The sequence below is a fragment of the Aedes aegypti genome, chromosome 2 (assembly GCF_002204515.2).
Source record: "Aedes aegypti strain LVP_AGWG chromosome 2, AaegL5.0 Primary Assembly, whole genome shotgun sequence".
Lineage (NCBI taxonomy): Eukaryota > Metazoa > Arthropoda > Insecta > Diptera > Culicidae > Aedes > Aedes aegypti.
Genome location: NC_035108.1, coordinates 438,252,943 through 438,279,098, shown reverse-complemented (window position 1 = coordinate 438,279,098; position 26,156 = coordinate 438,252,943). Strand labels below are relative to the sequence as shown.

At 35.6% G+C, this 26,156-nt stretch overlaps 1 protein-coding gene across 2 annotated transcripts in view; it reads right to left on the bottom strand.

Moving 5' to 3' along the window:
- LOC5568000 (ras-interacting protein RIP3) overlaps window positions 1-26,156 on the bottom strand; it is an 899,140-nt gene that overhangs the window by 295,196 nt on the left and 577,788 nt on the right. The gene's annotated exons all lie outside the window — the stretch shown is intronic.

Here is a 26,156-nt window from a genome sequence, read left to right as displayed (position 1 = left end):
GAATGAATCCTATTGAACTTCGTTTGAATCTAGTTGTTTGGGAGCTCAAAACTAGAATCAATAGAAGGAATTATATTAGAGTCTAGAATCTGATTAAGTTATTTCAGGGCAACAAACGGTTGACATGCGTTCGGTGGGCGTTGTGAAGTGAAAGATATACCTAACATTTTGACTCAAAATTCGAACATGATTCACGTTTCGAGCTGAGGAAATTTCAGTGTTAATATTTTCACGAGATACTTTCTGTGATTCTGTAATAATCTTGCTTAAGATTTTGTACGCAATGTGAACCACATCTAGGATGATATTATAACTTGAATCCCTGGAAAATAATTTAAAATCGATATCCCTATAACCCCCCCTAAAGAAGACCCGATTAATGGGTCGAAACGTCGAATTACATATTTATATAATTTTCCTATAAAGTAGTTCCACCTTTAAATTTCATACCGACCGAAGTTTGTGAGACTCCTTTGTTTAAATCTCCTAATGAATTCGTCCGGAAACTGTTTCAGGTATTCCTCAAATATCTTTTCAGAAAACCCACCGAGGGTTTCCCCACGAGTTTCTATAGTGACTGCTCCAGGGATTCCTCAAGAATTTTTTTTCACAACTCCAACAAAAGAATGTTTACGAGAAATCCTCTACATGTTCTTACAGCAATTCCTTTAAGAATTGCTTAAGATTTGATTCTAGACGTATGATTAAAATTTCACAATTGTTTCATCTAGGACTTTTTTAATAATTTCTCAAAAATGCCATAGAAAACTGTTTAAGGCTTAACATAATAGATTCTATAAGATTTTGTAGGAAAATAGATCTCTGTTACATTTTCTGGAGGAATGCATAGCTCCTTATAAGATTGTTGATATATAACAATTTAGATGTGATCCTTGAAGCAATTGCTGGTAAAATCTCTGTGAGAGTACACGACCAACCAGAAAAAAAAACTTGTTGAACAACTTCTAGGACGAATTTGAAAAGCGCTGTATAAGTAAGGTTCAATGAATTGTTTTTAACGCATAACGATTGCTCTTGAATTTCTTCGATAATCATTATCATCACCATTGGCCAAAATGTCACTTTTGATTTTTGGCCCCATAATGGTAGCATAACTCGTCTGCCACTGATATGAAAGGTTTAGATTTATTCTATGCATAGCTGAAGGCATAATAAACCTTAAATGAATTAATAGAAAGGTCTCACCAAATTTATGCATGATACTTTAGATTGTAGTTTGTAGATTAAAACATGGAACGATCTCACCAAACTAAGGGTCTCTTCTTTGATTATTATTGACAAGCCCAACGTTTTCTAGTGACGGATTTCACGCCAACTCGACACGCGATTGGCAGCACCCCTTCAGAATTCAATGAAACTTTCTGGATGTCAAAAGTATGTGAAACTAAGATACTTTGCATATTTTGTATTTTCAAAATCGATCTAGACTAACATTTGAAAAGGGTCAAAGTTTTTTTTTTACTTTTCTTATAAACCCGTATAACTTGAAAACGGTAAGACCTACAAAAAAGTGTTGTATGGGGGACTGTCGTGAAATTTCCTGAAGTTTTAGAAAAAAATATTGAAAAAATAAAAAAACATTTTCTACACCGAAAAAACAATGATTCAAAACTTTAAAGTCGATTTAAAAAAACGGCCATTTCAGATTTTGATCATCTTTAAGCAAAAAGTTTCGTAATTAAATTTACTAAAAGTCGTCCATACATTGCAAATTTGGCATATTTTAGGGAAAAAAGTTTTTCTAACAACGAATTTTTAAGTCCAAATTTTTTTTTTTTTTTTCGCTTTAAATAGTCTAGTATGCTCATATTTTGAAGTGATAAATGAGTTTTAATCACAAAATAGATTATATTTGTTTTATTGGGAGTAGTTAAAAAAAATAAAACGGAATTATACAGAGTTTTTTTTTTAATTAAATACAATTGATCTCGCACCAAACCGCTTCACGGTGCTCCCCTGACCGTTATTATCAGAAAAAAATCTCCATCAAATCTGTGCTCACCAGTCGATTTCTATAGCCAAGCTGCATGTCTGGGCAAAATTTAAAAAAAATCGTAGGGCCCGTTTTGAAGTTACGCCCTTTTGAATGTGTAAGTCCACTAATTCTAAGAAAACCTGAGATATTTAAACGAGTTTTTATTGGCCGTGATTATCAGAATAAATATAATATGAAAATTTGAATCAAAGTTGGTTTATATAGTTATTTGTTACTTCTGAGAGGAGTTTTGAATGAGAAGATAGACGAAATTTGGAGTTACGTTTTTTTGGAAGTGTAACCATTGCAAACACTAATTTCCAATAGATTAATTCGGCATTCTTTTAAGAAGGCATTCCGTTTAGCATGTTCAAATGTTTTCAATGACATATTGCACTTATATGTCGCCAAAGTCTTTTACAATTGATTATCATTTCGAAGGCTCAAGCGCTGTAAGGCATTACGGAGCAATGTTCGTGTCATTATTATTATTCATTAAATATTGTTTTGGCCCAACTAGCTACCTTGGGCCTTCCCTGACCGAGTTGTTAGAGTCCGTGGCTACCAAGCAAAGCCATGCTAGAGGTGATTGAGTTCAATTCCTGGTCGATCCAGGAACTTTTCGTAATGATAATTTCCTTGACTTCCCTGGGCATAGAGTATGTTTGAACCCTGTCACACGATATACGATACAAAAATGGCAACTTTGGCAAAGAAAGCTCTCAGTTAATAATTGTTGAAGTGCTCATTGAACACTAAGTAGAGAAGCAGGCTCTGTCCCAGTTGGAACATAATGCCAATAAGAAGAAGCAGAAGCTACCGGCTATTGTGGCTAATTTTGTACTGCCTCAGAACATTCCCCTAACAGTAAAAATAGCTGACTGCAAAAGTCGAAAATAAAAAAAAAAAAAAAAAAAAAATCAGAACATAAACTTCAATTGCTGAGTAATGCACAATTGGCCAAACTATAGACTTCTAAACCACTGTCAACACCTTTGTGATCATTTGTAGCATACATTACTACATTTATATTTTTCAAAAAATCTACAATTTTACCATTGGGTTTCTCGGTCTTTTCGATTTTACGAACACGTAAGAGCTCTGTATGAATGCAATAGTGAAAGAATTGTATAAATCAATCAGTCCATTCTCATGGTAACTCGTGAAGAGAAAACCTCAGTACTTGAAATATGCTTAAGAAAAGTAAGAATCATTCGTTATTATTTGGTTTAATTGAATTTAAAATCATAACACTTTCAGAGCTTTATGCTACATGTCTCCCTTGAAAATCAAACTAACTTGAGAAGATTCTATACATTAACTCCGAATTTCATTAACCCGAGTGTCATCACCCTGAATGCACTATTAGACTGAAAGCTATTATCCCGAATATATAATTACCTTGTATGACATTGTCCCGTGATAATGAAATTCGAAGTAATGCCATTCTAGAAACTGGAACTTGCGGAGATGGTCTTCAGGTATTGGGGATAATGGAATTCAAAGTCAAGGGGTATAATTTTGAAAAGATATATAAAATATGGTTAAAACAGAGTTGTTCATGGATTTTACGTAAATTCCAGTTTTGATTACCGGAAAATCGTAAATTGTTCTGGACGACATACCAGAATATGGTTCCAATCCTACACAATCTGAAGATTTCCATTTAAACTTATTTGTTTTCGATCGCAGACTGTGCTTGTGAAGTAAAAAATATCATTCCTTTGGAGCCTCACAAAGTTTTACAAATTTACAAAGACAAACATATAAAATTAAGCTCTGTAAATGCTACAAATTTGAACTCCATTAAACAAAATAACAACGGATTTTCTAAACTTTGCATTGTTTTCTTCCATTTTGTATCGCTGCTTTCTACGTTTTTAATTTTATTTTATTCCATACACTGATATCCATAACCAAAAACTTACCTCGTAAAGTATTCCTTGACGTATACTTCTCTTCGATGTACAACAGGTAACAATAATTGCATGTAAAATAAACTGAATCGTGAGTACATGGGTTTACCAAGCTAGCCAAAATATCGTGCTACAAGAACTAATTTAGTTACATGATGAAATTAGCTCCGTAATGCCTTAAAACACTTGAGCCTATGGAAAATTAGTTAATTGTGAAATACTTCGGCGGCATACACCCGATTCTGTTTTTGCACGGGGGATGCGTACCGTGCAAAAAAAGTTTTCAGAGTTGTGTTTGATCCTTCAACCTTGACGCTTGCTTCTGCGGGAGCCGGCGAAGAGGGCAGGATCAAACATGTCGCGCGTCGGTCGAGTGAAAGTGAAAAAGTGGCGTGATCGTTTAGTTGTGTTTGATCCTTCGACCTTGACGCTTGCTTCTGCGGGAGCCGGCGAAGAGGGCAGGATCAAACATGTCGCGCGTCGGTCGAGTGAAAGTGAAAAAGTGGCGTGATCGTTTAGTTATGTTTGATCCTTTGACCTTGACGCTTGCTCCTACGGGGGCCGGCGATGAGGGCAGGATCAAACATGTCGCGCGTCGGTCGAGTGAAAGTGAAAAAGTGGCGTGATCGTTTAGTTGTGTTTGATCCTTCAACCTTGACGCTTGCTTCTGCGGGAGCCGGCGAAGAGGGCAGGATCAAACATGTCGCGCGTCGGTCGAGTGAAAGTGAAAAAGTGGCGTGATCGTTTAGTTATGTTTGATCCTTCGACCTTGACGCTTGCTCCTACGGGGGCCGGCGATGAGGGCAGGATCAAACATGTCGCGCGATCGGTCGGGTAAAGTGAAAAAGTGGCGCGTTCGATTAGTTCTTTTTGATCTTTCGAAGTTGACACTTGCTCCTGGGCAGTGCAGCAAGAAAGCCCGAGCAGTCGTCAGTTGTTTTCCCTCTCGGGTCGTGCGCCTATTTTCTCTGAGTGCTTTTATATAGCCGATCAAATGAGTGAAGCTGAAAGTGGATTGTTGCTGCTCAAGGATGACGGATCAATTGGTGAGCTCGTTTCATGCTACTATTTCAAATCTATAAAATATGTATGACTGCACCTTTAATCGTTACAACGGTGAGACGTAAATATGATTTTTCAACAAACTATGAAAGGTTCGTCACTGTGAGTGTCGACATAAACTCTGATTCATAAATTATTAATGTCTAATTTTTTCTTTTTCAAAACACCTTTTACCTTTATTTTTGTAATTAAAAAAAAAAACTTTGAATGGTTCGACACTACGAGTGTAGACTTGCGAAAGGTTCACTTTATTCAACAAACTTTGAAAGGTTCGTCACGTCAAGTGTCGGCATAATTTTTCTCTACATAGATATTGTTCATATCAAATGAAAAAATAATATTTACATATAAGCATGTTTATATCTCACCAATAATTATTTATCATGGTCTAATCGCTTATCAAAGTGAATCCTGTGACCCAACGATCCTCCCCATTAACAAACATCCCTCCCAGTAACCTTTGTGGAGATGCAGAGGCAAACACGGTCTCCAAATAGCAAAGGTTACACACTAACATTCCTTCCCCCAATCCCACCTGACTGCAAGGACGTGGCCGGCGCCGTTATTGACCATGTATAAATAGAGGCACTGAATTATGCACACTGAAGAAGATTATGGCCAATCCCAGCCGATCTTCTAGTTGATTCTTTGTGCATTTTCACTGACTCCGGTCAATCACGGAATAGCAACCATTGATATGTGTAGTCAGTCTAAGCTAAGCTAAGCTAAGCTAAGCTAAGGGGGATGCGTACCGTGCAAAAAAAGTTTTCAGTTCAAAATTTCAAAAACCGTGCAAAAAAAGTAACACCATTTCTCGACGTTTCATGCAAAAATAAGGTTTTGGTGGAAAAAAATGTATGGAAACTTTTTTTGCACGGCCGTGTAAAAAAAATCCGTGCAAAAACAGAATCGGGTGTATAAGTGCAATGTGCCATTGAAAACATTTGAATATGCTTAAAAGTATAAGAATGCCTAATTAAACTATTGGAAATAAGTGTTTTCAATGGTTACGCTTCCAAAAGGACGTAATTCCAAATTTCGTCTATCTACTCATTCAAAACTCTTCCCAGAACTTACAAATAACTATTTAAACCTACTTTAGTTCAAATTTTAATATTATATCTATCCTGATAATCACGGCCAATGAAAACTCGTTTGAATATCTCAAATTTCCTTAGAATTAGTGGACTTACACATTCAAAAGGGCGTATCTTCAAAACGGGCCCTACGATTTTTTTAAAATTTTGCCCAGACATGCAGCTTGGCTATAGAAATCGACTTGTGAGCACAGATTTGATGGAGATTTTTTTTCTGATAATAACGGTCAGGGGAGCACCGTGCGCTTATGAGAAAATGAACTCCGTCTAACAATCCGATGGGTTTTTAAAGGTTGGAAAGATATCACAATAATATTTTATTTCTTATTTGGTCAAAACCAATCTTAACAGGTGTCTGGAAAGGGTCAATATTATGCTTATAAAAAAAGTCGTGTTTTTTTTATCATGCATCATTATTTTTATTATTGCTATATATCCTAAAACGTAGTATCTGCACATGAATATTTACATTATTTTTGGGCTTTACTGAATAAATTGAATATTTTTGGTTCATCCTCTAAATTGGTATACCGTTTGGCTGTAATTTGTGTATCACTAATAGGCATAAAACAATGATATTTTTGGGTACCTTATCAAACCTTATCAAACAATTCCATCAATTCCTCTGACATTGTAACATACTGTTCATTAGATATATAACAGAAATTTAATTTGGTGATACATGTATCAGTTTGTTTCACTGCCCAGTCGAATAGTTCTCGCGGAGTTGCGATTGTGTTTCCATAGTCTTTTGCAAGACTTGCTCTTTTTGCCATTCGCTTGAGAGTGCCACCAATAGCGTCACAGGGGCCTTTGCCGTGGGATGTGGCAAAAAAGTGCCATTCTGCTTCCAATCCATATATTTTCTTGAAATTGCATAAGCTGGCAATTTTTTTTTTATTTTTATAATGAGCTGCTGCTCCATCTGACATAAAAATAACTATTGAGAAATTTATTTTTTGTTTAACAAAATTTATCAATTTTGAAATAAATAGCAGACTGCTACTGTATCATGGGTCAACACTTCTGATATTATAATAAAACTAACGTTTTCCAATTTATTATCTTTTTTATGGTAAATCTCGAATGGGTGTATCGTTGCTTGGGAATTATTCCAGTGATATCCTTGAGCAGCGTTTTGTATGATAAAACTATAATTTTCAGAAAAGTCGCTAATTACCAGTATTTCACCTTGTTTTAAGGAGTTTTTTTTTTGTTTCGTAGAAAAGAAGACTGTTCTTTGCAAATAAAATCATGAGTTATTAGCTTATCAACTTTCTCCACGAAATACGTAACAAATTCTTCAACAGGCTTTATTATAGTTTCTAAATTACAGCGATCGGTGGTGAGCCATTGCTGAAAAACTACATCTTCTTTGTCGCTTTCCTCTAAAAGCGAGATTAGTTCTCCTGTAATATTTTCTTTGGAATTACACTTTTCACATTCTCGAAAAAAACAATCAGTCGTTCTTACTAAAACATCGCATAACAGTTTTTCACAAATTTCTGCCTGAGAGACAATTCCTAAACTGTTAAGCATTAATTTAACATTTTCGTGGTATGTGCACACACATACATTGTGAATTCCTGTGCTATCGAGAAGCCTACAATGTTTAGGCCTCAACATAGTAAACAAAGTAAAACCAATTTCTACATTTTGGCATCTTTCTTCAAAAATCATGTACGCCTCTTTAAAAGACATCATCAATAGACGCTTTTGAACTTGTTCTTTACTACCATTTCGGTACTCATAAACGAAGTCATTGGCTCCTGGCATAGGCCTACTAATATCATCACTATCAAAGAAATCAATAACAACCTGTTTATCTGTTTCACTAATTCCATGCCCACTTCGAGCCCTTGTGGTACATAGAATGCCCTGTTCATTCACAAGTTGTTTCACTTGTCTTACCATGTAAATTGGTGCCTCGAACTCCTCGACAATTTTGTTGATCGACCACAACTTAGGAAGAACCGATAATATTTTCAACTGGTCATTTCTGTCAATACCAGGTGACCCAGTGAACCACGTATCGTATAAGAATGTGCATCCAAAATCACATATTCATGCGTCCAAAATCAGAATCACACAAGATGCCATATTAAGCGTTATCAATGTCAATACAAGTTGTATAAAAATCCCCAATACGATTCATAAACGACAATCTGTGTTGACAACAAAACATGTCGTAAATAGTGCAACATAGAATCGCGTTATGTTATATAAACTGACAGATCATATATCAATCCAGAAAGCATCATATGAAATCGCAATGACTTAGCAAAAATTGCCATCCAAACTTTGTCTATCTGCTGACGATGGGCCTCAAAGAACAAAGTATGTGTCGCTGTACATGAAACATGTATTAATATTGGCAAATAATCACCCATCGGATATGCAATCCTTGGTGGTACAGTAGTTAGGTGCCTGAAACATGATCGAGAGGTCCCGAGTTTGAGACTAGCTGGCATCTTTTTTTTTATTTTCATCCAAATTTTGTGGCATCGTATATCTGATCGCAGAAAGTCCGAAAAAGTCGTGCCAAGTACGCATATAGCCTCCACTTTGGTAGGTATATAGCCTTTACGTGCATTCTATACGATTGAATTGATTCATATAGAATGATGTATAACAAAAGTTATACCAACCAAAATGTTGACTGGGGAGTTGAATTTTTCTTTCAACTGATTGATGATTTCCTCGAATGCCTCCACCTTGTCGACGTCCATTGCATCCATGCCTAGTATGTCATGACGTACAGCTTTGGTGATCTCCACTGACTTTTTAATTCGATAGTCCAAGCTCCTCATGTTTCCTCATGCGAAATCCATAGATTGCTTTCATTTAAAAAACATAATCACTGCATAATTCCGTTTTTTAACTATTCACAATAAAAAATACAATTTATTTCTGATTCAAACTCATTTATCACTTGAAAACACGATCATATTTGACGGTTTAGAACAAAATCTTCGAAAAAAAAATTGGACTTGAAAAATTCGTTGTTAGAAAAACTTTTTTCCCTTAGATATGCCCAATTTGCAATGTATGGACGACTTTTAGTAAATTTAATTACAAAACTTTTTGCTTAAGGATGATTAAAATCTGAAATGGCCATTTTTTTTTTAAATCGACTCTTAAGTTTTGAATCATATTATTTTTCAGTGTAGAAAATATGTTTTCATTTTTTCAACATTTTTTTTCTAAAACGTCAGGAAATTTCACGACAGCCCCCCATACAACACTTTTTTGTAGGTCTTACCGTTTTCGAGTTATACGGGTTTATAAAAAAAAAGTAAAAAAAAAAACTTTGACCCTTTCCAAATGTTAGTCTAGATTGATTTTGAAAAAACAAAGTATGTAAAGTATCTTAGTTTCACATAGTCTTCACACCCAGAAAGTTTCATTGAATTCTGAAGGGGTGCTGCCAATCCCTTTGTCGAGTTGGCGTGAAATCCGTCTAGTACGTTCTTTTATTTTGAAAAGCGAAATTGAGAGAATTTCCTATTTCAAATTATAATATCTACCGTACTGGGTTTTGAATCATACCTAAACTTGCTTCAAGATGTGTGTTTATCAATTGAGGCAAACAAAGGCATCTCTCCCTACTTCTTGCTTCTAGTGCTACATCTCAACTGGGCAATGGTTAATCCCTTTAAGTACCAGCAGCTTATTTTTTTACCGCAAAATGAATATTCAAATCGTGATAACTTTTTTGTTTCCAAATATTTTTGCACCTTTTTTCACAAGTTCTCAAAAAACAATTTTGGCTTAAGAATGCGTGTCGATAATAATCATTGATGATCTGATTTTTAAGATATACTGATGTTCATTGAGGGAGCGACATTCCCCATATAAAATGTCGTCAAGCATAGGTAGACTACATACAATAATTACAATACTTTCTTACATGCTATGGATTACTTCTATTGTTTTTATGTCGTGTTTTAAGCTGCTCTTTGGACATAGTAATGCCAATTAATTCGCAATGTACATTATACTGACGGATCATACGGTTTATTGGTCCGTTTTGAGCATAATGCGTCCTGCATGATTTTTCTGAAAATAATTTTCTTGTTCTTAAATGCCGAGAGGGTGTGTAGAAGTTTAGTTGAGAAAGAAGTGCAGCAGAGTCTACACGGTTCGAAATAATCGTCGGTACATGTGTCGTGCACGATTTATTTACCATCGAGTTACAACGCATTTCAATACCAAATGTTTCAGCAAACAATGGGCCGTATGAATAAAATGTAGTAAAGTTGAGTTTACTACATTCTCGGTAGTAAACGCTATATGTGGAACACGAGTGGAACATGTTTGTGTCATTTTCCTTTCTACACCTTTCGAACATACTACAAACAACGCATTGCTATGAATAAAGGTAGCATTTACTACAAAGCTACTGGTAGTTAGCTTCAGAGGTTGCTACACATGCTTTGAGTTTGCGGAATTGAATGGAATAATTTACTTTTGAGTAAAAATCATGGGAAAACGATATGAGTTTTGATATATCGGAAGGTATTTTGAGTTTTGCAAAGGAATTCTGAGGTTACGAAAACTTTCGCTCCGCCAATTCTGAGATTCCGGTAAGATTACTGGCAGTAGCAATTTGTAATATCCGTGTGAATTCTGGCATTACGATAATTATGTTATTTTCTAGGAATTTTAGGATGTCGGTAGGAATTCAGATATTGATAAAGTAATTCTGAATTTTACGTGTAAATTCTGACATCTCAGATTTCCTTTTGAATTCCGGAATTCCTGTAGGAACTTTGAGATTCCGATAGGGATGTCGGATTTTTTATGATAATTCTGAAAGTTTAAATACCATTCTAGGAATATTGCGGAAATATTAGGAATCTGGTAAAAACTCTAGAATTGGGGTGGGAATGGGATTCCGAATATTAATCTCTTGGAATTCTATGGGTATCTTTGAGACGATATTTCTGTAAGAATCTATGAGATTGCGGTGGGATTCCTGCGAATTATGTTGTGAATATTTGTAATTCCGAAAAGCAATCTTTGTAATTATTGTAAAAACCTTTAAGATTCCGTTGATCTCCAGTTCTGTTGGAATTTCAAAGTAAAGCTTTAATATAACGTTTCATAAATCCGAAAATTTTAAAGGGGAGAAAAAAAAAGATTCATAATTTTTTGACATTAGTTAGGTTTTTTCGATTTTTAAAGTAAAAAACAAGTAGGGTCGGTGTTCCCTTAGTAGACAGTCCCCTACAGTCGCACTAGTGGCTTTGAACGGCCCTTTTGCTATAAATCTTTTCAAAACATTTTTTGACTTGAAGGTCAGGAGCTATTTATCTAAGTACCATTGATACACAGATTGATTTTGTTCAAAAATTGATCGAAATAATTAGTTTTGCTTAAAATTTGAGCTCCCTTGCGCCTATAGTAAACCTATTGTTCCTATAGTAGCACTACTGAGAGAAACTATTTTTTATTATACGAAATAATTGATGAATTAAGAACTTTTTTTACACCAAACGAAAGCTTTTGATCCACAATTTGTAGGAAAAATATAAAAGTTTTGTAAAAATACGGTTTTAATAAGTATTTTTCCAACGCCGTGATGCTAGTGCTACTATAGGAACACAAATTAGAAATAGTGCTACTAAAGGCACATGTATTCCTATAGTGGCACACGCGATAATAAATACAAACATTTGAGTTTTCGTAGTTTTCATATTTTTCCCACAAAACCAAGATAAAAAGCTTTCAGATGATGTAAAAATAATGACGCTAGCGATATTTTTCGATTTTATACGAATTTTTGTTCTTAGCTATGCGGCTATTGGTACATCGACCCTAAAATAATGATTCAGAGAACGATTGAAAAAAGTTTAGCAACTATCGTTAAAAATAAAAATTCGAAAGAGAAACTTTTTTTTTCATTTTTATTTTCTTGTTCCTTATTTATTTTTATCCCCCCCCCCCCTCGTACCTTCAAAGTGGTCTCGGACATAAAAGAAATTTAATATTTGTATCAGCCTTATCATTGAAAAAAAAACCGACCTAACAATAATTTCAAAACGTACTTCAAGCTTATCAGCCTATTCGACCAACTTTTAGAGGACAAAATTAGTGGTTTCCGCAAAAGTTTTTGGTTTTAAGTATGGTAGTTATGATTTTTAAAACCATGAAGTATGCCCAAAATACATTTGAGGTATATCCTAATCATAATTAAATAAGCTTTAAGTTTGATCAGCTTTTGTTCTAAGTATGAGAATTCAGAATAACGCTTGGTCGGTTTTCAGACATTTTATCAAAATACAGTCGCCTCTCCACATCTCGATATCGAAGGGACCATCGAAAAAGAGATCAAGACAAAGAACAATAGTTTAATGAATACTAGATTGAAACCCACTCCGTTACCAAGAAAATAATAAACAATCAGACGTCATGTCGCATACCTTATTTGTTTAGAATCCCTAAAGTTTGCTCTAGTAACCTTCGATAATTGTTACGGTAGATGTACCAATAGTGGAGGTACTAAGCACTACTGAACTTCATTTAATCGCCTAAATTCAAGAAGCGCAATTAATGTATATGTTAGTGTTGTTACGGGAAGTAACGGCCATTGGCTTAATGAGAAAAAATATTTCATCGCAGTAATCCACGGCATGTCAGTGAAAAATCATACCTCCACTATTGGTGCACTGTTCCTTTAGTTGCGGTATATTTTTAATTTGTGTTCCTATAGTTGCGGTATCCGTTGTTTTCTTATGGGATCCTCCACTATAGGAACACTTTACCGCAACTATTGGTACAAGCAATAACAGTTTTAGCATTTTTAGTGATATTTCATCAGTTTTAAAGCAATTTGAACGCTCTTTTCAACTATTTCGTGTATCAACAAGCCAATACGTCGATTGGCAGTGTCGGTTATGTGGCTAATTTAATGAAATCAGTGAAAACGGCACTACCGCAACTATAGGAACACCCACAACTAAGGGAACACTTACCCTATATCGACATACGGAGAGAAAGTTGGGAACGAAAAATCAACAGAAACACATCGAGATATGGAGATATCGAGATAAGGAGGATATTGAGATTCGGAAAGAGAAATTGTATGCAAAATGAAGGGACCAAAAAAGTCATCGACAAGGGAGAGATTTCGAGATATAGAACATGGAGATGTTGAGAGTCGACTGTATGAATAGGTCAAGTGTTTAAAGGTTGTAAGGTTGCGTATATTTCAGTTATAAAAAATGAAGATATTGCAAAATTAGTTCTCATTTAATTTTGAAACACAATCAAAACAAGCGAAGAAAACATCCTTTCTGAAACCCTCCGTGATTGGCAATGTTTTGCAAGTTGCAAAAAGCTTGATAAATAACACCAGAGGATGAGAGCCCCAATCAGAGAGCGATGATAATACTCTCTTTTCTCCCTATTTTTCATTGGGTGTAGGTGTCTTATATTGCTGGCATGGCAAAAAATCCCCGATCAGCCGGAAGACTCTCATGATGTATTGCAGATCATGATTGTTTCATAGCGCGATAAGTGGAAGATACTCTCAATTTTTTCGGAATAGGATCCCTGTTTGTGACAGATAATGTCTGACATGGTTGTTCAGCAAAACTAATTTAAATGATACATGCAATCCCTGATTACTTGAAATCAACTCAGTGGCAAACAAACTGCTATCCTCGTTTGTGACCTTTGATGAATAGAAGCAAAAAGAGGTCCTCTCGTATTTACTGGAGAGCGTTGCACTCAAGAGAACGTTAGAGAGATCTAACGATTAGAGAAACAGCACTTTTATTACAGGGTTAGATATGCTGTGCGGTAAGTTACAACTACATTGAAATTGATCACAGAGTAAGAGAGGAAATTTTGTTCCACTAAAGAAAGCGAAGCAGTAATTAGGATTGACCGTCAAGTGTAAAGAAACAAAGCACATGGTTCCGGGTACAGACAGAGGCAGTGCTAATGAAGTTGATGCAAAGAAGTTTACTTTAAATTAGGACGTGCATGTGTATTCCAGGATGATTAAGGTGAAATTAAGGCGAAACCATACATCTAAATTTTGAGCAGAAGTATGGAGAACGTTGAAATACTTCGAAAGACTGATCCTTCGACCGAGATTTATGTTTCTCCATATTTGTACCCTTGAAAGTTGGAGCTATTGCTTCGTTTTGTTTTCATCTTAATTTTAATAATAGTTTTTTAGAATTAGATGTAGCTATAACTACTGCCTAAGATAAACGTGACTAACAACTGTAACTACCTATCAAATTCCTCTTGATTGTACACAAAAAATAATCAACTTCTGAGGCTGCACTGCAAATTGATTGCTTCGAAGCACGCCACTTTTTGCTTTATCACAATTTATTGAAACTTTAATTGCCTTTAATTCATATGGTTTTATCACCCGCTGTCTGTCTTGGCGAAGCATGGAAACCGGCCAGTTAACGATACGACTAGGCGATTGACCTATTTCCTCCGGTCTCCGTCCTGCCCCGTCAGTTATCATGCCGTCCCAAACCACGAGAAGCCCCAGTACTAGATTTGCAACTCATTCTGCAACGAAGCCAACATGCGTGGGTGATCCACTCTCCAAGTGCATGCATCTATTTTATCGCGTTATCATCGAGTCAATTTGAAAAATAAACTTAATTTATGTTTCTCCTTCTGGGTGTGCGAGTGGTCGCTCGTTAAGAGGCCTTTTCGAATGACGGCTGACTGGTCAACGGCAGAAGTAGCGTGGGCGTCTTGTCTGCTTCTCACAAACGACAAACGACGCATTGCGAACTTTCCGCGAGGGGTGACGAACAATGGGACAGTTCGCTATTTTCGACGACCAGAACCTCTAGCTAGTTATCATTGCACTTCGCTTATTCTCGAAGATTACATTTGAGCAGCTCCCGTATTATTGATCAATAACGGCCCCGGCAAGTCCGTACAGCCAGTTGGGATGGAGAAGGAATGTTAGTGTGTATGTAATGATTGTTGCTTCTAGGGATAGAAAATACCTCTGCATCTCTACAATCACCACGAGAAGTGTTGATTAGTGATAAAGGGAAAAGATCTGGGAGTCACCTTTTGTCGGTGATGGGATTCATGGATAAGGAGGAAAAGTACGACTTTTGCTTATAACTAGTTTGGATTTCTTGTTTTAGGATGAAAAGATTTTGGTAGAAAATGATAAAGTATGTCGAAATTCAAAATGTTGAATTTTTCTAAGCTGTTTATAGTAATGATGAAAAAGGAAAGATACGCGTATATTGAAATTATATAAAAAATAACAAGGGTTTGAGACGATATTTGTAGTGACGAACCATCCATAGTTTGATTGAAAAAATTCAAAAACGTAGCGTTGTCACAATAAAATGTGTTATCTCACGCATGAAACGAGCTCACCAGTTGGTAATCGAAAACGAAAAAAGTATCAGTTATCTATATCCATACTTATGCATTCATTTATGATTTACCAAAATGAATACCCTTAAACTCTTAACCCCCTCAAAGGCCCTTCCTCATATCCAACCTTCAAATGTGTATTCTTGTGGAAGTGCAGAGGAATCATTGGATTCTGTCAAGCAAGTTACGCGTCAACATTTTTTTCCCCTCCTCCAAATTGACCTGCATTGGGATGCAGCCGGTGTCATTATTATTAGTTATAATCACAAGAGCACCAGTACTTACACTTTGAGGATGTTATTGGTCCTGATTAGCATCTGTTAGTTCCCCGTTTTCTTGCAATAACGAAGTAGCATCAGTTGATTCCTTGTGTACTTGCAATAACAAATAGCTTCAATTAAGTATATTCGGAGTACCACAGATTTTGACCATCGAAAACAGCGATCTGCCCCAGTGTGTGCCGGAGGATTAGGTCCACAATTTGTCACAACAGACAACACAGAAAGTCAGTTACGACGCAACAACAATGGGGATTTTGCCAACTCCCTTTCTGGCCCTCTGTTGACTATGTCCGAATCAAACTCCCGTTGGACATTCCGAGAGCGCCAGGTCCCCCCCCCATACAAAAGTCGTCGCGAGTCGTGGATGCGGTTGACTGATTTGCGTTGCTGCTGCTGCCGGTCGTTATCATCGTGCACATATCAGTCAGTGAATTTTTAATTAAAATGCAAATCAGCTTTGTCACACAGAAAACGGGCGGTGGACGAGTTGGCGTGGCGTGGCAGATAATCTTTCCAGCTGGCCAATTCTGACTCTCGGCGGGACGATGGCGTAATCCCGGGCAGTCAAACGGAGAATTAGACACTGCAATACTCGGCAATAGAGGCATTCTACGTCGCTCCGGTTACTACACACGTTGCGTAGACAACGAGTAGGGTGGATGTACTGGTATTCGCTTCCCCGGATTATACACCGTTTTACGAAACAAATTTATATAAATCGTTTAGTCTTTAATATATAACTTTGGAATGATGTGACAACAATCTTAAAAGCCCTCAAAATATTCTGAGAAAATAATATAAATAGATTTTTGCTCCTTTGCACCTTATTTCGCCATGAAATTCCTGAATTCGCCACCGAAATTTAAAAAAAAATAGAGAGGCGAATACTAGTGCAGGTTTCTGATCAGTTTTTTTTTTCTAATTTTTTTCCTGCTAAACATGGATTGCAAGCTTAATTGATTAGTAATAAAAAGTCTTTCGTTTGATTTATAAGAAATATTTTTCTTTAAGGTGTCGAATACTGGTATATCAACCCTATAGGAGACCCAAGTTTCTTAGAATCTATGCGCAATTTGCGGTCTCTGTGGTTGATGATATGAAAATGAGCTTTCCAGTCCGGCACTTCGGATTCGATCCGGATCAAGGTATGCGGTGCATTCCGCAGTGGATCAATCCATCATTTGATAGTGCGAAATGCAAGTGAAGGCGCAGACTGTGGGCGAAGCAGCAATTGAGTTTGAGACTATTGCGAGGGTGAATGGCATCGTTTGCCAGGCGCCTTTGTCATGGGCGGCGATGATTAATGCATCGCTTTTCATGAATATATTAATATTTACTGGAATGATGGGGGTCGTTCTAATCAAAGATTGAGTGAATATGACGAAATAATGCTTGAACGGATTTAAGAATCCTAATTTGGATATGGAAGGTTTCTAGATTTATTCTATGCACAGCTGAATGCACAATATACCTAAAATGAAATAATAGAAAGGTCTCACCAAATTTCTTCATGACTCCATTGAGATTTATAGCACATCATATTGTAGTTTTTAGTCGAAACATGGAACGATCTCACCAAACCAAAGGTCTCTTCTTTGATTGTGGTTGATAAGACCATCGTTTGAGGTAGCTGTCACCGAATTGTGGAGTCTCGTTCTACACAGTTCGAACGAAACGTGTAAATTTCTGAGACATATAATGCACATAATTGGAGCGTGGAATATCATGGATATTTACATGATATGTCATGTAATCTTCAATTATATGTCATGTAATTCAGCAGGATCCTGTGTGATTACATGACATATAACACATTTTTACATTATTTCAGACTTAAATTTACATTACATCATGTTTACATCGCATAAATGAAGTTTACATGACGTGTAATCTTCATTATTTTTAACTGTGTAGGAAGATGGGCGAGAACGTTTACTGCACCCGAAATTCTGTAGGTAGAACAATATAAGTTATATTTATAATCATGCCCATCACTGGAATAATTTCAATCTTGCTCAATTCAATTCCTTATCTATTCTGGTATCTATGGAGTGTCTAAAAAATAATACTTTAATGTGGTCTTTGACTGACAAAAGAGACCCAAATGAATCATTAAAGAGTCCAAACAAGAATCAGGCAATTTCTATGGAGCAATTCTCGCTGAAACCAGGCCGCCATCGGCATCCATCGTTAGAATTCCAATTTTATGTTACTGATCGCTAGTTTTAGATAAAACTTAAGGGTGGTCCTTTCTGTTTTCTCAAATTGGTGGACCCCTCGTACGCCAGCTAGCTGAACAGTTTGCGAATAAGCCCATTTTTCGATAAATCTTGGGTATTTATTCACGTGATATGTCTCATATTTCGCTTGGAACACATAGCAAACTTAGTGGCATCGTACAGAGAAAGGATATAGCTTTCATTTAAACTTGAAAAAAAAAAATTGGCGGTCATTTTGACTTGAAAATGAAAAGAAAATTGCGAAAAATTGCGTAAGATAGGCTACAGAAACTAGGTGAGCAATGGTATTTACCCTATAATATGAACGATTTTCTAAATCATGTTCTACTCTTATACGGCGAGTGCAATCAATGCAAACATCATTTTTTGTACAACGAAGAAACAAGTTTTCAATCGTTGGTGTATTGTTTGAGACAGATGAGGAATAAGAGTATTATTTTGAGTGAAAAAATCTGGCCGCCATCTTGGATTTTGACGCCATCTTGGTTTTAAGTAGTAGAATGAATTTTCACCTTGTTAGCACTCAAACAATTATTTCTCAAGGATCTTCTTGAGAACAAGACTCAACAGTTTTTGTTTACAGCATGGCCCTATGCAATGCCGTTAACTCATAGAAGCAGACTTAATAACAGGGATAGGGTGCGACTCAAATCTCTTTCGGTGCTACACGCGCTGCTTCGAGACAGTACCTTTAATTCGAAAGAGACGTGTACGAGTAATTTTTCTACACAGCATCCTGGCAATGCTGACTCGCAATGTACTTTTTTGGGCTGCGTGGTGTCGAGTTGTTTCATTTTCCTTCCGCTTTGTACACGTGTCAAAAATTTTACTTGAATTCATTTGACTAAAATGTGGCTGTCAAAACTTATAAACACGATGAACATAATTCGTCACCACCTTATATTTTTGACTTCACCAAATATATTATTGACTTCGCAGCACTAAACCGTATTCGCACCTGCTCACGCGATGCGAAGTTTTCTGGATGCGAAGCTAATGTCAAAGTCGAAACAATGGGACGGCGGCTGTGACGACTCCAGGCGGCTTTGACAGATGTAAATAAGCGGCTAAACTGACCTCTTACACACTAAGTCATTATTGACGAACTTCAATGAAATGTTATACAGCTGGTGAAATTAATATTTCTGACGTCGAAATTTCACTGAAAACTGTTTTATTTTTATTTATGTTACTCTAATTTGGCAAGTAATATTGATAATCTTTGTGAAGTCTCATTTATGTTGATGCATGTGGTGTAAGAAATCAAAAGAGTTTTTATACTTTGTTCTGAGCAATTTTCTCTAACTGTGTAAATAAGTTCGCAGCTCTAAACAGAACTGCGATCGCATTCTGGATTTTACCAAAAAATACAATAAGATTATAACCTATAAGTTTCTGCAAAGCACTCATTAATTTTGTCCGCCTTCATAGCATACTTTGCTGAAATTTTCCTAGAGTGAATTTTTTTGCTGGCACGAAAGAGTTTGAAATAATAGAGATTGTGCATCGCTTGGTCTCGCACAAAAACAAATTATCTCCTGCATCTTGCTTTTTCTTAACTCGCAAAGAATGGGAAACACGCAAATAATTTCGGAGTGGCACGCATGTTTTTATCACTGAGCACTGAGTTTTCAGACATTCTCTGCTTGATAATGCTACTCAGCATCATCAAAGATGCAGCACAAAACACGACAGACCAAAATTCTATCATAACAAAGTTCCATCACAACTCCGCAAGTCCTGTTTTGTTTGGACGGATCACTCAAGAGTTTACGTCACTTTTAAAATTTGAGTAAAGGTGAGCATAGCATAGAGAAAGAGTACAAGAAAAAAATCCTCACATTTTTGCACTCACTCAGCTTCTGAGAGCCTGTCAATTTAGAGAGATGACGTCTTCGGCTAAGTTTTTCAGTAACTCAAGCTTGTTCAAGCTAGTTTGTTTAAAACTCTGCCACCAGGCTGCGCAAGTTGGCATGAAACTTTAGTTTTGCAGTTATCTCAGGAGCCTGACCACTTAGAAAGATGGCGTCTTCGACAAAGTTGTTTAATAGCTCAAGGGCTATCATTATTTGAGCCAATCAATTCGAGATTTGGCTACCAGGCGTGGTTCTGTGGTCGGCTCATGAGATATTTCCAAAACAAAACTTTTATGCAATCGCAAGATATTTCATATGGAACATGAAAAACAAAGGGTGTTGAACAAAATAAAACACGCGACACCTTCAGAAATTTTAAGGAATTTTCTTAGAAGTCCTAAGACATTTTAACCAGAAAGTTCTCTAAGGATCCTAAGGAGCTATCCTAGAGATTTATCCAGGTTGTTTTTAATATATTGCTTCCAATAATCTTTCAAAAACAAATAATCCAAGAATTCCTTCAGGATATTGTCCTGAAATAATCCATAATCCTGCTAGATACTGGAGTAAGACAAAGTCTTCAAGAATTCAAATATAATTGGAGCATTTCTTGAACTTTTTTAGTGTCCATTTGTAAAATTAACTCAAGAAATCTTAGGAGGAGTACTCTGAACACAATGCTAGAAACCCCTTAGATAAATCTCTGTAAGAAACTCATTAAGCAATTTCACAAGGATATTCTAACCGAATTCGTTGAGACATTCTCGAGAAATTTCTGTAGGAATCCGTGGGACACTTATTTTTTTAAAGAATTTCTTTAAGTTTTTCATGAAAATTTCTTCACAATTTTCAGCAGTTTTCCTTACATAAAAACCTGGAGGAATCGTCCGAAAAGTACTATTGGAAAATCAATGAAGATCTGGAGGAATTCTTTGCGAATTGCTCGGGTAATATCTGGAATTGTAATCTATCAAATCAGCAGTCGTATTTAAAGGAGATCCAAACCGATAACTCGTCCTGCAGAGAAGTTGTACTGTTTTGGACTTAAATTAGTTCGTTGTGCAAGAAAAAAAGATTCACCCTTCAAAGCGTTTAAAATCAAATTCAGCCAGTGGTGATTTTCTAACCTCAAATCAAAGTGTTCTACGAATGAAATTCATGGTTGTTTACAACAAATGCTTATCTACTGAGAAGGGAACGGTTTAAATTGTTGATTCCAATAATTTATTTTCTACATTAGATTGTGAATTTGCCGAAATATTAAATTAAATATTTTTGAACAGGTGAAAAGTGAGGTTGCGTCTCGCCCCTGACGTAATTCTATAAACCCCCAAAACGTAGAAGAAAAAACTCGTTTGGATCAAATTTGTTTAAAATGGTTATCAATTCGAGGAACTGAAATAAGTGACTTGGAATGGTTCATATATTCCGTAACGCGAAATTTTCGTTCCTCCACGTAACAGCTTTTGTATGGAAAATGAAAAAAAAAATGTGTATGGATCGTAACACTACAGCAGACCCTTCCCCCTTTTGTGTTACGTAATATTTAGAAACAATTTTACTTAAGGTAAAGATGCATCGTAGCCAAACCTTGAATTTTCAAGAGCACAAATCCAGAGAACCAGACAACCGTTTGTTTGAAAATGTAACTCACTGGTCACTCGATGGTGGTGACTAATCGGTCAACTTTTCAGCGCGAAGGGCTGTCAGGTTCTCTAGATCTGTGCTCTTGAAAATTCGAGGTTTGGCTTCGATGTATTTTCACCTTAAAAAGAGATATTAGATACCTATGATTTAAAATATAGTCTTTTTACAGACTTGCATTATTATATTCTTCTGGAAATCCTTCATCTATTATATTAAAACTGATGAATGTGTTATCCATTAGAAATAGATTTATTTCTAAAATTTTATCAAATGGCCAAAAGTAATTTCGGTCAAACGATCCTTTCGGCCTAACGACATTCGGCATAATGACCTGCTTTCTATTATTACTACATACAAGCTACCTTTAGGCGGAGATACCCCAGTACCGGAAACCTAAGCTGCTTAATTCATTATTGAAAAACAATCGATATTTTGCGGTCTTGGTGCCCATTGGGATGCGGCTTATTTTTCAAAAGTTTTCAAAACCAAAAATTCGTGTGCTCTACTGAATTCAAATCACATTAAAAGAGAAACCTCAAAATCTGAGCCAAAAATATTAACATCTAGAGGTGTCGCAAGTGACCTGAAGGTGAATTTTCAAGTTATAAAAATGACAATCAGTGAAGTAAACATAATATTGTTATTTTGAAATCAATTTTGAAACTTTAACACCATTCCCTTCAAAAATAAATTTATGAAAACTTTGTAGAACATCAAAGAATACCAAAATCAAAACTAGTTTTAGTTAAAAGTAGTTTACTCCAATTTTTTCCGCATTTGATTAAAAAAAAATATCTTTGTTTGACCATAGCTTCATGAATACTAAACCGATTCCAAATTTTTGTACATGCGTTTGAAGCCAATTTGATTGTTTTTTGACTGCTCATACAACACATTTCACTAAAAAATGGTTTTGACCAAGTTATTCGTCATAAATTTCACAAAAACATGATTTTTTTTTTAACAAAATATGACAATATTTTTTTAAATTTATGACAGTTAAACATTATCTCGAAAGCTGAAACTGGTTTTTCTCATTTGTTAAACCTTTGAAAAGGACTTGCAACAGTTTTCAAATAATTTGAAACAAAAAAAAATTGTACTTGTTAAGCAATACATAGAATTCGTAATTAAAACCAGATGTTTTTTAAACTTAAGTTTTATAGAAAATATGCAATTTCCGGCGAAAAAAACTTAAATAGTCCAAAGAAATTTGATTTTTTCGTCAAAAAATCATGTTTTTGGGTAGTTTTTGTTGAATAACTAAGTCAAAACCCAAGTAGGTATCATCTTAAAAATATAGGAAAAATACAATCCTCTGAGTGTCGTTTTTGTCAAGCTGAAAACGAAACTGCTGAGCATTTACTCTGCAACTGCGGAGCATTGCTTAATCAAAGAATGTTAACATTTGGAAAAGGGTTATTAGAGCCCTTGGAAATTTGGCAAGGTAGTCCTAATAGGGTAATAGACTTTATAAAACGAGTTGTGCCCAGTTGGGACAGTGTGACACATCAACCAATGTGTATCACATCTCAATTGTGAAAGGATATTTGATGAGCACCATATAAAATATGGGTCATACCACAATATTCCTAAATAATGGAAGCAGTGGTGAAAAGGCTCTACAGATGAGGAAAAATAAATCAAAACCATTTTTTAGAAAATTGTGTTGTATGAACAGTTTGAAAACAACTAAATTTGCTTAAAAAAAATATAAAAATATTTAGACTGGATTGAGTATTTATGAAGTTACTGTCAAACAAAGATGAATATTATAGTAAAATGAGGAAAAATTTGGAGAAAACTACTTTTAAATAAGACGAGTTTCGATTTAAGACAAATTTGATGTTCTGCAAAGTTTTTATAAATTGATTTGGAAGATTATGGTGGTAGAAGTTTCAAAATTGGTTGAAAAATAACCAAGTTATGGTGATTTAACTGAAGGTCTTTTTTTATAACTTGATAATTCACCTTCAAGACGTTTGCGCGACTTCTAAATCTTAATATTTTTAGCTCAAACTTTGAGGTTTCTCTTGTAATGTGATTTTAATTAATTAGAGAGCATGAATTTTTGGTTTTGAGAACTTTTGAAAAATATGTCGCTTCCTAGTGATTATACTGGAAAATTTTCAGGATATTTTCCTGAAATAATCCAGGAGATACTTCTAAAGGAAATCATAAAGTAATTGCTGATGAAAATCCTAGAGAAATAACTTATAAGCACTAGCAAGGACCTTTAAAGATACTTCTGGATACTTGGAAAATGTATGGACTTTTTGTCCCATAGAGACCTTCAAGTGGACGAGGGGGGGGGGGGGGGGGGGGGGTAATAAAATATATGCGATTGAATTGATTAATAAATTAACCTCATCGGATTTGTTAAGAAATTACTCGACACCTTCAAAGCCGAAGTCAAATTTTTTTCAGCCTAAAAAAAAATAACAGCTAATATTACCTTTACTTTTTGGGGTAGCCATGGACAATTATCTCAAGAAATCTTTGGAAGAGTTTGTTTGTATAAATTCTGAAGCAATTTTTGGGAGACTGTGGGCGGAACCTCTGTGGAAATTACTATATATCTACGTAGGAAGTCCTGAAGGACTTGTTGTAGAATTTACTGGAGCATTTTCAGAAAGAATTTTATTGAAACTAAATGGAGTAAAAGGTGGGAAAATTCTCTGAAAAAAATTCCAGGGATTCAAGTAATTTTAAAATTTATTTGCAACGTTGAAAAAGGAAAATACAAGAGGTTTATCTGCGTTGTACTATTCAAGGATTGCTTGGAGGATGTTCTAGAAAAAGCTTCTTAGCAATTCTTAAGTAGTCACTGGAGAAGTTTCGGTACGACTAACTGCAGATTTGTTGAAGGAATGTTAGGAAGGATCTTTGGAGATACCACTTAATCATTTTCTAGAGGAATATCGGGAGTAAGCATGGAAATACTCTAAGGTTTTTTTACACGAAGGATACGTGCCGTGAAAAAAAATCCGTGCGAAAAAATCGTGCTAATTCCGGAATCCGTGTAAAAAAACGTGTTGACTCTGGAATCCGTGTAGAAATGACCGTGTCAATTCTGAAATCCGTGTAAATAAGAAAAAAGTCGTGTTAATTCCAAAATCCGTGTAAAAAACGGACCGTATAGATTCCGAAAGCCGTGTAAAAAAAAACCGTGCAAAAAAACGTGTGAAAAAAACTAAATCTAATCATTAAGGGTAAAAAGAGTTATTCTTAGAGAAATCTGTGAAATAATTCCTAAAAAATTTTGAATTTTTAGGTCTTCTAGGTCCAGGCTTAAAATCAGGTATCTTTACAAGGACTGATTCATAAATTATTGAAGAAATTCAATTTGGATTAGCAAAAGATATTTTCATCAAACTTGATTTTTTAATATTTCTACAAGATCTCAAGCAAAATTTAACCAGAAGAATTTCTTTGTGGTTTCTCCAAGAGTCCCGAACCTGAGAGAATCATTCGAAAAGCTCTATTGAAAAAAATGAAGCACTAGAGGACATTCTTCGAAAATTTCTTACTCTAATCGAGAGATTCACACCAATAACTTGTTCTGTAGAGAAGGGGAACTATTCTGGACTTAAGTTAGTTAATTGTGCAAAAGAAAAGAATACACTTTTCGAAGAGTTACACTGAATACTAAATTTTGCATGATCCTACAAACGCTGTAGTTTAATTTGTCAAAAAAAAAAAAACTTTTTTCTGTCGAAGAAATTTTTTTGCCAGAATAATTAAAATGTCAATTCAAGAAACTGTAAAAAGTAACATTGTAGACCATTCTGCTCAAGAAAGAGACTTTAGAAACCTTTCAATTAAAATACAGTATTTTTAACAGACAACTGTTAACTCATGATAACCGTTCGAATTTAGTCGATTTGTACGGAGCAACCTATACCAATTTTTTACGGTAGCCTTAGCCTAAGTCTAAGTTTTTTTTAGCATGATCATACATGACCGTACAATTTGTAGTTGCTACACCGTAACTGACCAGAACGATCAAAGTTGCACAGAGATTCAATAAATGGGGCTTGGGATTAGCATACAATTCTCAATGTGCACAAATCAAGAGCTAAAAAGGCAAAATGGCGTCGACCCCGTCGTTACCTCTGCATCTCCACAGTTGTCATGGAAAGGATATTAAATTAGTTGGATGTTTTGAGATTGCATATGTTACTGAATTGAGTAATAAGAACTTTGAAAATAAAATCGCTTAATTGGACCCTATCTTTAAGCTTTTTCTCTTGAAAATTATATAAATTTTTGAGAGAGGAAAACAAAATATTATCAAAAAATCGGAACAAATAAAATTTTGCCGAAACCTTGTCCAATCAACTAATTTTTCCTTTAACAGTAAACTTTTTGAAAACGGTTGTTTTAAGCATAATGACGATTCCCATAAACAAAAAGTCAATTTTTGCCAATGAACAGTTCGATTTCCGACATGGACATTCAACCACTCATTAACTTTTGATAATCTTACCCAGTTATCTAACGCAACTGATCGAATCGTTTTGCCGAAATTTCCTCCGAGCATACGTAAGCTCCGTAACATAACACCAAATCGACACTCATTACCCGTCAACTACCGCAAGTTAGCAGCAAAACCAGCTCTAATTCATGGGAAACCCAATACTCAAACTGCCAAAAAATATCGGTACTAATGCCATCAAT